Source organism: Conger conger, chromosome 14, assembly GCF_963514075.1.
Source record: "Conger conger chromosome 14, fConCon1.1, whole genome shotgun sequence".
Taxonomy (NCBI): Eukaryota; Metazoa; Chordata; class Actinopteri; order Anguilliformes; family Congridae; genus Conger; species Conger conger.
This window is the reverse complement of record NC_083773.1, coordinates 5562824-5578284: the sequence shown is the minus strand read 5'-3', so window position 1 is coordinate 5578284 and position 15461 is coordinate 5562824.

The window sequence follows — 15461 nt, the reverse complement described above, 5'->3', positions numbered from 1 at the left end:
GAGTACAGACACTGTCAATAAGGTGGAAAATACAAATGGAAAATCTTCACAAAATGGCGGCGCTCCAGAGATGCTCGGCCGGCTGGTCTCCTGAAAATGGCTGCTGAGCCGAGGGGTGATCATGACGCCGGGCTATGCCAAGCCTGACAGGGCCCTGAGATAAATCTCACTCACTCTGTTTGGGGAACCAGTGCAAACCAAAGTTTATATTTTAAAAATGTACATTTTACAACACCGTTACTAGCAGCTTGGAGAGCCAGCCAATATTGTATGATCAGAATTATGGGATGACAACAGCTTCCAGATTTAAGATGTGACAGATTAGCAGGAAGGGTGGAGGGGTTTTAGATTAGCAGTCTGTAGTGAGCATACACGGATTAGACTAGCAGTCTGTAGTGAGCGTACATGGCTTAGACTAGCAGTCTGTAGTGAGCATACATGGTTTAGACTAGCAGTCTGTAGTGAGCATACATGGTTTAGACTAGCAGTCTGTAGTGAGCATACATGGTTTAGACTAGCAGTCTGTAGTGAGCATACATGGTTTAGACTAGCAGTCTGTAGTGAGCATACATGGTTTAGACTAGCAGTCTGTAGTGAGCATACATGGTTTAGACTAGCAGTCTGTAGTGAGCATACATGGTTTAGACTAGCAGTCTGTAGTGAGCATGCATGGTTTAGACTAGCAGTCTGTAGTGAGCATACATGGTTTAGACTAGCAGTCTGTAGTGAGCATACGTGGTTTAGACTAGCAGTCTGTAGTGAGCATACATGGTTTAGACTAGCAGTCTGTAGTGAGCATACATGGTTTAGACTAGCAGTCTGTAGTGAGCATATGTTGGAGGGTCAGGAGTCGCACTAGCTTGCCCTGCTACCCCGCTACCACAGGTACCGGAATCCGCCCACCACAAACAACCAGAACACAGGGATAATGTAAGCAGAGTCTTTAATACAATTTTTAAAACCACTCATGACAGGGCAGCCACCCCCTCCTGTCTCCATCACCCTCCTGCTTGTGTGGTGGCCCCACCCACCGAATAACCCCAGGCCACATGGGGATCAACACACCGGGGAGAGGGGGGTTCACACACTCATACACATGCACACACAGAGGCACACACTCACTCACACACCCAAAATATACAACTAAGTTAACTGTAACCCTTATGTTGGAGGCAAACTAACCACCAACAGGATTTGCTTCCAAGAGGGCGAAAACCCCCCAAAAAAACCTTGTCAGCTTGATAGGGTCTGATTATCTAACCGGCGTACAGCCGAGTGCTAACAAAGGAAAAAAGGGGGGAAATTCCCTCTCTGCCCCCTAATGGCAACAAAGGTTTTCACCTTAAAAGCAAATCTACTCACCGCGTTTAAAATAGCAGCAGCAAACTAATATTAGCCTCTGATTCAAAGCACTAAAAACAACACTTAATCTCCTTCGTCCCTTTGCAAACACACAACACCACAAACAGGGAGTGCGTAGACACGTAGGTGCGTATCAAACCAAAAGCGTCAACAGCGTCTCAACCAGCTCCGACATGCACACACACACTCACGTACACAGAGGCGAATACACACACACACACATGCACGCACAGATGTACACACACACATGCACACACACTCACCTATGCATAGAGGCACACACGGACACTCACATACACACACACACACAGAGGCACACAAAAACACACACACACACAGAGGCACACAAACACACACACACATGCACACACACACTCACACACATGCACACACAGAGGCGCACACACACATACACACACACACACACACAGAGGCACACAAACACACAAACACACACACACACACGCACACACAGAGGCACACAAACACACACACACACACACACACAGAGGCACACAAACACACACACACACACACGCACACACACACACAGAGGCACACACACACACACACACACACAGAGGCACACAAACACACACACACACGCACACAAACAGAAATCTAAGGGTGGGATGCGACTCGACTCGGCTCGCGTCACAGGTGCCGGACTGACCCCGAGGGGCACCACTTCCGCCTTTTCCTGACACTGTTCCTCTTGGGGAAACACTGGCTCATGTACAGGACCCACACCGGGTTCCACCTCAGTGGTCCTGCTTCCTGGTCCCGTTTGGCTTCCTCCTCGTCTGGGGGCTCCTTCCAGGCGTCGCCCACTGGACAGGCACGCAGGTGGGTCCGGTCTGGGGTCCACTCCTCTCGACCTCCTTCGGGCCGGAACACATACAGCGGCCGCTCCAGCTGCAGCCGGCGGGCAACAACAAACTGACGGGGAGACCACCTCGGGGCCAGCTTACCTCGCTCCCGGCGCCTGAAGTTCACACAAGCACCAGGTCCCCCAGCAATAACGGCAAGATCTTAAGCTGCTGTGAATGCCGTTGTTATAAGCCTTGAGCAGAGTGGGCAGGCGCTCCAGCCACCGGCCCTGTTCGCCCTCCTGGAGAGACCCCAGGAGAGATAGCAGGGTTTGGTTAAACCGCTCACAAGCCCCTTCGCCCTGCTGGTGGTAGGGGATAGTGCGGATCTTAGTGCACCCATAGAGCTCACAGAATGAAGCCCCAGTGCTGCACAAAGCTGGTCCATGGCCACCAGCTCCAGCGGATAGATGGAGAGGGGGACCAGGGGGACCAGTACCTCCGGCTCGGCCTCCACTGCCGGCCGTCTTTCCCCAACTCCAGCCAGTAGGACCGCTGACAGGACAACCTCCACCTTGTTGGCTCCCAGGTGGCCCAAGGCCTGATGGTGCCACTGGCGGACAAAGGCAAGCAAAAGCACCTGCCACAGTGGCCCATCTAGTAGGGGTTCTTCCAACAGGCGGTACAGGATCCTACCCACAACTACCTTCAACCCACTCCCGCCACAACGTGTGGGACTGGTCGGTTCTGCAGCGGGTACAGCAGGGATAGGAGTGGAGGTTGGCCCCACCGGAGGAGGGTAGGTGGAGGAGGGAGTGAGAGCAGTTGCGGGTAGAGGGGCGGATCCTGTAACGCCGGTCGGAAGATCCCCTGGTAGATGGGCCACTGTGGGTGGCACGCAGCATCTGGCAGTGGTACCATCAGGCCTTGGGCCACCTGGGAGCCAACAAGGTGGAGGTAGTCCTGCGTCGGTGGTTCTACTGGCTGGAGGTGGAGGCCATGGTCCAGCTTGGTGCAGCCCCGAACGGCCTTCGAGTTCTCCTCAGTGGCGTCATTCTGTAAGCTCTATGGGTGCACTAAGATCCGCACTATCCCCTACCACCAGCAGGGCAATGGGGCCTGCGAGCAGTTCAACCAAACTCCTCAGGAGGGCGAACAGGCTTAGAGTCAGGGTTATTGGTGGCCGGAGCACCTGCACGCTCCGCTCCAGGCTTATAACAACGACATTCATAGTAGCAGCGGCTTTGCTGGGGGACCGGGTGCTGGTGCGGAACTTCAGGCGCCAGGAGCGAGGTAAGCTGGCCCCGAGGTGGTCTCCCCGTTTGATCAGCTGCAGCCGCTGTATGTGTTCCGGTCCGAAGGAGGTCGGGAGGAGTGAACCCTACACCGGACCGGCCTGCGTGCCTACCCGTGGGTGACGCCTGGAGGGAGCCCCCGGACGAGGAGAAAGTCGAACAGGAACCGGAACGCGGTGTGGGTCCCGGCCCGGGGTCCTGTGCGTGAGCCAGCTCTTCCCCTGGAGGAACAGCATCAGGAGGAAGCAATGGAGCCCTCTGAACAACCGGAAGTGGTGCCCCAACTCTTGTTGCCTGAACTGCTCTACGCTGCATTCTTCCACAGTCTTCTGCTGGCCATCTGGGGAGAGACAGGGAGCAGTTTGTGAGACCATACCCATGTGTATGAATGTACACAAAGAATAATACAGTATTAGCTCTGATTTAGCACATTGTATTGCACCTCTGCATTAGCGCTGGATAAGAGTGTGCCGTTTGCATTCTGTATATGCGTTCTACAAAATTATCCGCTTTACCTCCCTATATTCTGTTACTATCAGCACTTGCTATTAGTACAGAGTATGAATGTTGGCAGAGCTTCCTCACCTGCACCTGGCTGCAGCGATAGTTGTTCACCTGTCCATCAGTAATCCATTGGTTGGGGCGGTAATTCCCAAATGCCTTCACCCATTGGGGTCTTTCTTCCCCCCCCCTGTGCTCTTTGTTTTGCTGAGCTGTAGTCCTGCAACAAAATCAGGGAGAGCAAAACACACATTCATCACTCATTCCAAAAACTACTCAATCCCCAAATACGTCCTGAAGCTGAACACAATTAAACATATTTTGCCCACCAAAGGATCCCAGTATTTTAAAATTAGTCATTCAATTGGCTTAGGTGGTAAGAGCAGTCGAAAGGTTGCCGGTTTGATCTCACCCTGGGAGTGTTAAAGTGTCCCTGGGCAAGACACCTAACAAGGCAGGTGTCTTGCCCAGGGACACTTTGACACTCCCAGGGTGCCTTACATGGCAGCCAATCGCCGTTGGTGTGTGTGCAGGTGTGAGTATGAATGGGTGAATGAGAAGCATCAATTGTACAGCGCTTTGGATAAAAGCGGGATATACAAACATCCCCTTGTCTCACACTTGACTGATGTCTGTTATATATAAATTACATATCAAGACATAACGATAGTTAGTTACTGGCATTTTTAAAAGAACAGTCAAATCAATGTCCTGTCACTGTCAGGGTGGTTATTTCCATGTACAGGGCATCCTGTTTGCCACTTACCACTGCTGATGGCCGCCCTGCTTCTGGGACAGCTTCAGCTTCAGCTCCCGACCCTTTCCTTCAACAGGAGAGAAACATTGCAAGAACATTGTACTTGTGCATTGATGTATCGTAAATAGCTAATACTGTATATTGTGAGGTGTGCTAGTAGCAGAACTTTTCCCACGGAGGACCTCCTGCTTCGTGGAGAAACCAGAGCTTGATGTGAAGGCTGGAGGTCTCTTGACGGCAACCTTTTGAAAAACAGCCTCAGCAAACCTGGAAATAAGACAAGCACAGCATTAAACCACAACCACTGTAGGTAGACTCGGTTGGCTTCTATACTCACGTCTTCTGCAGGCTGCCTGCTGCCATTGGCTGATCTTTCAGGGCCATCTGCAGCTCTTGGGCCACGGCCTGGAGACAACAAGAGGAATGAAGATCCTGCGTTTTGAAGAGGGTTAGTGTGCTCTGAAAGGAGAGACAGCCAATGGTTCACTGGTGGTAACAGTTAAGCATTAATGAATGGGTGAAATGCACGCATTAATAATCTATTAAAGCTATGTAAGAAATGGCCAATGGTAAACTGTCCTAAGTAACACTGGGCAGATGTGATGGATTGCACTGTGTTGATAGTTATTATTCACCTGGGCTATGAAGAAGTAATCTCTGGTTTCTGGCTCCATGATTGTCTGCTGCTCGGTACCCCCACCATCTCCCCCAGGGTACTTACCAGTGTGGGGTGTAGTAGGTTTAAGTGTCTGCACTGCGCCACAACCCACTACACCCCACACTGCTAGGTACCCCCACCATCCCCCCCAGGGCACTTACCAGTGTGGGGTGTCATGAGTTTAACCACTGTACTGCGACCCACTACAGGTCCCAGGTCTGTAATTGTTTGTTATTGCTCTCTTGACACTTATCAGTAGACTAGCGGCTATTTAGTGTATGTAAATGCAAAGAATAAGCAGACCAGCTTCCCCCCCCCCCTTCAACAGTCTACCTCCACCTGCCCCCCCTCCCCCCGTTCAACAGTCTACCTCCACCTGCCCCCCCTCCCCCCGTTCGACAGTCTACCTCCACCTGCCCCCCCTCCCCCCGTTCGACAGTCTACCTCCTCCTGCCCCCCCTCCTCTTGTTCGACAGTCTACCTCCACCTGCCCCCCCTCCCCCCGTTCGACAGTCTGTCAGATTGTTCATTGCAGCTTCATACAGCTGTGTCATTTCATTCAGATTCCATTCCGTGGTCTGACACAGCTCTGACATGGCAATCAGCTTCTCCACCCCGGTCTCAAACTTCAAAGTCATAGCAGCCAGCTCCTGCTCCTTGTCCTGAAAGAGCTGCATCACGGCCTCCAGACTGATCATATTCTGCTGAGCAAGCCATACCAGGGACTCCAGTTTTTCCTTTTTAGCCTCAGACTGGGAGGTCAAATCTGTCAGTTTCTTCGGAATGGTCTGGAACAGGTCTGACATGGCCGGCAGCTTCTCTTCGCTTGTGCCAGGCTTTAAAGTCACAGAACCCAGAGCCTCCTCCTTGTCCCTGCATAACTGCATCACAGTCTCAAGGTTTTCTCCTCTCTCCTGTCCAAGCTGCTTCTCGGATGCCAGGTTGTCCCTTGTAGACTCGTACAGCTTGGTCATGCCATTCAGTTTGTCTTCCTTGGCCTGACACAGCTCTATCATGGCCGCCAGCTTCTCCTCCCAGGTCTCAAACTTCAAAGTCATGTCAGCCAGCTCCTGCTCCTTGTCCCTGCATAACTGCGTCACAGTCTCAAGGCTTTCTGCTCTCTCCTCTCCAAGCTGCTTCTCATATGCCTGGTTCTCCCTTGCAGACTCATACAGGTAGGTCATGATAGTCAGTTTTTCTTCCCTGGCCTGACATAGCTCTGACATGGCCGCTAGCTTCTCCTCCCCGGTCTCAAACTTCAAAGTCATGGCAGCCAGATCCTCCTCCTTGTTCCTGCATATTTGTGACAGAGTCTCAAGGCTTTCTCCTCTCTCCTCTCCAAGCTGTTTATCGGATACCAGGTTGTCTATTGTAGCCTCGTGCAGGTAGGTCAAGTCTGTCAGTGCCTTCTCCGTGATCTGCCATAGCTCTGACATGGCCGCCAGCTTCCCCTCCCCGGTCTCAAACTTCAAAGTCATGGCGGCCAGCTCCTGCTCCTTGTCCCTGCATAACTGCGTCACAGTTTCAAGGCTTTCTGCTCTCTCCTCTCCAAGCTTCTTCTCGGATGCCAGGTTGTCCCTTGTAGCCTCGTACAGCTTGGTCATGCCATTCAGTTTGTCTTCCTGGGCCTGACACAGCTCTATCATGGCCGCCAGCTTCTCCTCCCCGGTCTCAAACTTAAAAGTCATGGCAGCCAGCTCCTGCTCCTTGTCCCTGCATAACTGCGTCACAGTCTCAAGGCTTTCTGCTCTCTCCTCTCCAAGCTGCTTCTCATATGCCTGGTTCTCCCTTGCAGACTCATACAGGTAGGTCATGATAGTCAGTTTTTCTTCCCTGGCCTGACACAGCTCTGACATGGCCGCTAGCTTCTCCTCCCCGGTCTCAAACTTCAAAGTCATGGCAGCCAGATCCTCCTCCTTGTTCCTGCATATTTGTGACAGAGTCTCAAGGCTTTCTCCTCTCTCCTCTCCAAGCTGTTTATCGGATACCAGGTTGTCTATTGTAGCCTCGTGCAGGTAGGTCAAGTCTGTCAGTGCCTTCTCCGTGATCTGCCATAGCTCTGACATGGCCGCCAGCTTCCCCTCCCCGGTCTCAAACTTCAAAGTCATGGCAGCCAGCTCCTGCTCCTTGTTCCTGCATAACTGCGTCACAGTCTCCAGGTCTTCTTCTTTCTCCTCTACAAGCTGCCTCTCTGCTGCCAGGTTGGCACTCGTAGCCTCATACAGCTTGGTCAAGTCTGTCAATGTCTTCTCCGTGGTCTGACACAGCTCTGACATAGTTGCCAGCTTCTCTTCGCTTTTCTCATGTTTTGAAGTTATGGCAGCCAGCTCCTGCTCCTTGTCGCTGCATATCTGCACCATAGTTTCCAGGTCTTCTTCTTTCTCCTCTACAAGCTGCCTCTCTGCTGCCAGGTTGGCACTCGTAGCCTCATACAGCTTGGTCAAGTCTGTCAATGTCTTCTCCGTGGTCTGACACAGCTCTGACATGGTTGCCAGCTTCTTTTCGCTTTTCTCATGTTTTGAAGTTATGGCAGCCAGCTCCTGCTCCTTGTCCCTGCATAACTGCGTCAAAGTCTCCAGGTGTTTCCCCCTCTCCTCTCCAAGCTGCCTCTCTGCTGTCAGTTTGTCCGTTGTAGCCTCAAACCGGTAGGTCAAGTCTGTCATTGCCTTCTCCGTGGTCTGACACAGCTCTGACATGGCCGCTAGCTTCTTCTCCCCGGTCTCAAACTTCAAAGTCATGTCAGCAAGCTCCTCCTCCTTGTTCCTGCATAACTGCGTCACAGTCTCCAGGTCTTCTTCTTTCTCCTCTACAAGCTGCCTCTCTGCTGCCAGGTTGGCACTCGTAGCCTCATACAGCTTGGTCAAGTCTGTCAATGTCTTCTCCGTGGTCTGACACAGCTCTGACATAGTTGCCAGCTTCTCTTCGCTTTTCTCATGTTTTGAAGTTATGGCAGCCAGCTCCTGCTCCTTGTCCCTGCATAACTGCGTCAAAGTCTCCAGGTGTTTCCCCCTCTCCTCTCCAAGCTGCCTCTCTGCTGCCAGTTTGTCCGTTGTAGCCTCAAACCGGTAGGTCAAGTCTGTCAGTGCCTTCTCCGTGGTCTGACACAGCTGTGACATGGTTGCCAGCTTCTCTTTGCTCGTCTTATTCTTTCCTGTCATGGCAGCAAGCTCCTGCTCCTTGTCCCTGCCTATCTGCACCATAGTCTCAAAGTGTTTCCCTCTCTCCTCTCCAAGCTGCCTCTCTGCTTCCAGGTTGTCCCTTGTAGCCTCGTACAGCTTGGTCAAGTCTGTCAGTTTGTCTTCCTTGGCTTGACACAGCTCTGACATGGCAGCCAGATCCTCCTCCTTCTTCCCGCATGTTTGTGTCATAGTCTCCAGGCTTTGTCCTCTCTCCTGTCCACGCTGTATCTCGACTGTCAGATTGTTCATTGCGGCCTCATACTGCTCGCTTACAGCAGCCAGTTCATCCTCCTTAGCCTGACAGATGTGCTCCATGGCTGTCAGCTTCTCCTCACCCATCTCGACCTTTACGGCTATAGCAGCCAGCACCTTGTCCTTCCTCTTCTTTGGCATGAATCTCATCAGTTTCCTTAAGGCCATCTCTGACAGCTCTGCTTCCTTAAGTCCTTCTTCCTCAGCCTTTGCTGCTTCTTTCCGGCAACTATTTCTCATGGCTGAAAGTTCCTTCGACAAGGCCTGGACGATGTTGCAGTGTCGCTTTGAATTACCTCCTCTACAAGACAGCTGGACGATTCCTGTTCAAAAGAGGACATTCATCACTTTGTCAAAATAGCTAAGAATATGTTTACCCATCGATTCCACAAAAAACACAATTCTGTGTGTAAATGGTTGGCATTTATATAGCGCCTTTATCCAAAGCGCTGTACAATTCACCCATTCATACACACACTCACACACTCACAGCAATTGGCTGCCATGCAAGGCACCGACCAGCTCATCAAGAGCATTTGGGGGTTAGGTGTCTTGCTCAGGGACACTTCGACACAGCCCGGGCAGGGGATCGAACCGGCAACCCTCCGACTGCCAGACGACTGCTCTTACTGCCTGAGCCATGTCGCCGTGAGTGTGTAGTTGTGAGATGCCAAGTGCCACAGTGTTAGCATCATTGTTAATCAGCTGGCCAAACTGCCCATTACAACCGATCTGACCTGAAGCAGAGTTCTTGCAGGCAATCAGTTCCTGCGGAAGTTTCTGAATCTTCTTATTGTTCTTTGTCTCGCTCACTTTGAAAGCAATGTTAAAATGGAAATGAAACATAAAATTTCATCACATCCTAAAAGGCAGTAGAGTAGGCTAGCTAAGTCATGTAAAGTGGTAGTTAATGTCTAAAAAAATTAAAAATTTAAAAGATTTTGGCATTTCCTGTTTTCAACCTGGAGAAGAATGAACGGAAGAAAAATCAATCACAGACAGGACAATTAAAGGTGCAATAGGTAAGATTTTTGTGTTACATAGTTACAAGACCATTTTAAATCTCTTCCTATCATTGAAAAAGGCTCACTCACATGTTGACTCACCCTCTGCCTGTGTTTAAATTCAGGTTTCAAAGTGTACATTTGTCAGGCTGTCAAATGCATCAAAACATTGCACAGCTGTACACCAATTAAAGCTCATTGGTTGAAAAATGGTTCCAACTGCCACAGCAAATGGCATTCTGGGGGCTTTTTCTGATTGTTCGTGTCGCTGCCCAAATTGTACTCCAGACAAGCAATCACTGAAACTCAGTGTACTATTGCTTATTATCCAAGCCAAGAATAGTTCGGTTTGGGTAAACACGCATGATTCAACATGTGTAGCTGCTCAAATTGCACTCCAGACAAGCTATCACTGAAACTGTAAACTACTACTGCTGATTATCCAAGCGAATAATACATATCTAGTTGATACCAGTTTGTTATTGGTAGCAACAAGCAAAGTTAGACACAGACTAACAGAGTTAGCTTGCCGAATTTACAAATATCCACCTGAGACACAAGGCCTGTGCAACAACGCGTTCTACTATGTTCGTATTGCCTCAGGTGGATTTGTAAATTCACTAACTATGGCTAATTTGCGTGTTGCTACCAATAAAACTGCTATTGTTCTATAACTAGATATAATAAGCAACAGTACACAGCTTTATGGATTGCTTGTCTGGAGTGCAAATTGGGCAGCTACACGCGAACGATCTGAATAAGCCCCCACGCCATTGGCTATGGCAGTTAGAACCATTGTTCAACCATTGAGCTTGAATTATTGTACAGCTGCGCAGTGATGGCCGTCAATTGTACATTTTGAAACTAGAATTTAAGGACTATAAACACAGACAGAGGCTGAGTCAACATGTCAGTGAGCCTTTTTCAATGATAGGAAGGGATTTACAATGGTCTTGTAACAATGTTTAAGTGCACACAGGGCAAAGTGAAAAATATATAAATAATTTTTGGCTGCGTTGTAGCCAACAAGACGCTAAAGGAAAATAAGTAGGTTAATTACATGATATGTATTCCATAAACGTTCCATGAGCAAATTAACATTTAACGTACATTTTGGATGGTGTATTATAGCCTAATATCGCTCCGGAAAATAACATTGTTAGCGCAACAATATATTACGTTAAGTAAAAAAGAACTCACCACAAGCGATATAATGATGATAACAGCGATCCCCGCGACTGAATTGAGCTGAGAAAAAATGAAACACACATGGTATAGCCCTTATAGCCAACACATTTCCCCAAACATTCATCAAACACCGCATTTAGCTGCTCTTGCAATGGGGTTTCGTACGGAATTCTAGCTAGATGAAAACAAAACTTAACACAGCTTACTCGCTCGACATGGAAAATATATTTCGTAAGACTTACAATTTCAGACCGAAACAAATTTTCCGTTATCAAGAATGCGAATACGAATGTTAATAAGTTATAAAATCGACTGGGTTGTAATGACGAACGAGCTTCGTGAAGTAGGTAGGTTTATGATCATGCCGACGTGAAAACCCCGTATTTATTTAAAAAAACAACTTTCCACTGTGACGTAGTCCTACTCACTGAAAATACAGTGACGTGATAATTTTAACGGAAAACTCATAGTTGGTTTTTTTTAAAATTCTCCTAAGGGGAATGCGAATTATTCGTTATTGATATAATTTAATATATAAATACCCAGGTAGCCAGCATATTTGGGCCTAGTCCGGTACATTTGACGCACTGGCGGCTTGTGCAAAATATTATGGGCCAGCTATGGAATAACAGTATCTTTTCCCACAATCAGTGTCGTCCCACAATTGCATGTATGAAAGCTGCTATATAAATAAAGTATTATTATTATTATTATTATTATTATTATTATTATCCATCCATCCATCCATCCATTATCTGAACCTGCTTATCCTGCTCAGGGTCGCAGGGGGGCTGGAGCCTATCCCAGCATACATTGGGCGAAAGGCAGGAATACACCCTGGACAGGTCGCCAGTCTATCGCAGGGCACACGCACCATTCACTCACACACTCATACCTATGGGCAATTTAGACTCTCCAATCAGCCTAACGTGCATGTCTTTGGACTGTGGGAGGAAACCGGAGTACCCGGAGGAAACCCACGCAGACACGGGGAGAACATGCAAACTCCGCACAGAGAGGCCCCGGCCGACGGGGATTCGGACCCAGGACCTCCTTGCTGTGAGGCGGCAGTGCTACCCACTGCACCATCCGTGCTGCCATTATTATTATTATTATTATTATTATTATTATTATTATAAAATAGGCCATGTTCGCTCGTTTGCTGTTATTTCGATGTTTTAGATGAATTAGCTATTTTCTAATCAAACGTAATCCGAATCGAAAATAAAAAATGTGAATGCACGTTGATGTACTGTTGCTCTGATAGACGTTTTCAGTTACTCTAGAGGGCGCCACCACGCAAGCTACAGTTGAGGCCAAAATTATTAGCCCCCCAGGAATTATGAACATTTTCCTAAAATTCTGCCCAATGCTTGCATTATTGCTAAAACATTCACCAGTGCTATTTAGTAGCTTTTGGTACATTTTGGAATGTAAAATACATTTTCAGACTTGCTTTATATCAAATATAGTGAAAAATGGGGTGGTCAAAAATATTAGCCCCCATGTGCATTTTTGCTTTCAAAACACATACAATCAACCAATTAGCTTTCAAACCACACCTGTGCAGTCAATCAGCATTGAGCTTTACTTAAGGGACTTCAAAGAACAGGGTACTTGAACACATTGAGAGGGACTACTCTTACTCACCATGCCAAAGACAAAGGAAATCAGTCTTGAGCTCAGAAAGAAGATAGTGGAGGCTCATAATAAGGGGGAAGGCTATACTGCCATTTCCAAGCGTTTTACAGTGTCTAGAACAGCTGTATCATTACAAAGTGACAAATTCTGGGCGTGGTCGAAAGCGCAAGATTTCAAGAACTCTGGAGAGGAAAATAGTCAGAGATGTCAACAAGAAGCCCCGGACATCTGCCAAGATGATTGTTGCTGACCTGGCCTCTTCTGGAGTTAATGTTTCTAGGAACACAGTTGTGAGGGCTCTTCATTGTTGTGGGATTCAGGGCTATCGTCCCAGAAGAACCCCTTTACTCAAAGAGCGGCACATCAGAGCCAGACTGAGGTTTGCCCGTGAACATTTGACAGGTAAAGATGAGTTTTGGAAGTCTGTCCTTTGGTGTGATGAGACTAAACTGGAACTGTTTGGCCACATGGATGTTGCTTATGTTTGGCGAAGAAAGGGCGAGGCCTTCAACCCTATGAACACAGTTCCCACAGTTAAACATGGTGGTGGGAGCATCATGCTGTGGGGCTGTTTTGCAGCCTCAGGCACAGGGAGCCTTGTTCGGGTGCATGGCATCATGAAAAAAGAAAATTATATTGACATTTTGAGGGATAATATGAAGAAATCTGCTCTTAATCTAGGCTTAGGTCGTCGCTGGGACTTCCAACAAGACAATGATCCAAAGCATACCTCAAAATTGGTCCAACAGTTCTTAAAGGACACCAAAACCAAAGTCCTGGAGTGGCCCGCACAGAGCCCAGATCTCAATCCTATTGAGAATCTGTGGCGGGTGATCAATGCTCGGAAACCACACAATTTGGACAAGCTGGAACAATTTGCAATGGAAGAATGGGCCAAAATCCCTCAAGAGACATGTGCCAACCTTGTGAAGAACTACTCCTAAGAGGTTGTTGTCAGTTGTGGCCCAGAAAGGGTACACTATTGAGTATTAATGGCCAGGGGGCTAATAATTTTGGCTGTGTCATTTTTGCCTTTTCTTGTTTCAACTTGTTTAAATTATTCTAATCAAACGTAGTGGGCATTTTGTTTTTGATATTTTGGAAACAAACAAACTATAAACAGTTGTTGTTAATGGTCATTTCCATGGCGAAATCAAAGGTTTTGTCTGATTTCACAAGGGGGGCTAATAATTTTGCCCTCAACTGTATATGCATTGATGCACTTGAGTACAGCTCCGTGAAGCTGGCAACAATTAGACTTCCTGCACAGAAGTTCCGGTCTCAAATTCCTGTGATTTTCCGTCAAAATAAGAGCTGATGAGTAACGTTAAATAATGAGTTAGTTACCGCGTTGTTAGTTACCGCGTTTTCTGCGCTCCCTCACCTAATTACCATTGTTTAAATTCATTGCTGATACAACTTATAAAAGTCAGCGAGCAACTAGCTTGCTATTTGACTAGTTACTATAATGTAGGCCAAGCATAAATTGCTTGACACTGTCGGTTCAATAACAGCTCATTTGCATACCTGCTTACTGTTTGAAAAAAATGTTGCCAAATATGAAGGGGCATACATTAAATCTGTATATCTATAAAATTATACATTTATTATCTAAAATCATGTTCCCAGCAATTGTTGCTGTATTTACAGTGTGGTAAGGGCATGCAATGCCATTGACTGTCAATTCACGAGCAGCTCGTTTGCATAGCCCATAACTCAAAAACTATAAATTGTTACCAAATGAAAGGGGTTATACATTTACTCTATAGACCCATATCTTTAATATTCTACAGTCGCTTCTGTGGAATCATGTTCCCAGCAATTGTTGCTGTGTTTCCAGTGTGGGGTGGCCAAGCATTGCTATTGACTGAGTTACCACTCAGCTCATTTGCATAGCTGATAACTCAAAAACTGTAAATTGTTACCAAATGAAAGGGGCTATACATTTGTTAGCTGGACCCATATCTTTAATATTCTACAGTATTTTCTGTGAAATCATGTTCCCAGCAATTGAATAGCTTTCTGTTTTCTTCTAATAAGTGCTATTTTTTTAAAGATAATTTTTCACTTCAAATGTTGGGGGTGCACATGTTATTTTTAAGTGATTTTTCAAAAAGGGCAATAAAAATAAAAACGAACAGTTTTGTTGGACTGGTGAAAGGCAAGCCAGTCCATGCAACAGAACACGATCTGTCCTTTTATTGTGTTGTCCTTGTAAATGTTTTATTGTAGAGGTAAAATAAGTAATTAGTTAATATTCATTACTGAGGTTGTCTATATTTGAAAATGTCTACAATTCAAATTTAATTATTCACTTCTAACCCAGGAGAGTGGCTATGGCCCGCTGTGTCCTGATAATGTCAACAGGTCATTACTATCACAAAATAATTACTCATAAGGGAATAAAACACAGTGGCGGCACGGATGGTGCAGTGGGTAGCACTGCCGCCTCACAGCAAGGAGGTCCTGGGTTCGAATCCCCGTCGGCCAGGGCCTCTGTGTGGAGTTTGCATGTTCTCTCTGTGTCTGCGTGGGTTTCCTCCGGGTACTCCGGTTTCCTCCCACAGTCCAAAGACATGCATGTTAGGCTGATTGGAGAGTCTAAATTGCCGGTAGGTATGAGTGTACGAGTGTACGAGTGTGTGAGTGAATGGTGTGTGTGCCCTGCGATGGACTGGCGACCTGTCCAGGGTGTATTCCTGCCTTTCGCCCAATGTATGCTGGGATAGGCTCCAGCCCCCCTGCGACCCTGTTCAGAATAAGAGGGTTCAGATAATGGATGGATGGATGGGAATAAAACACATGCTCACAGAAG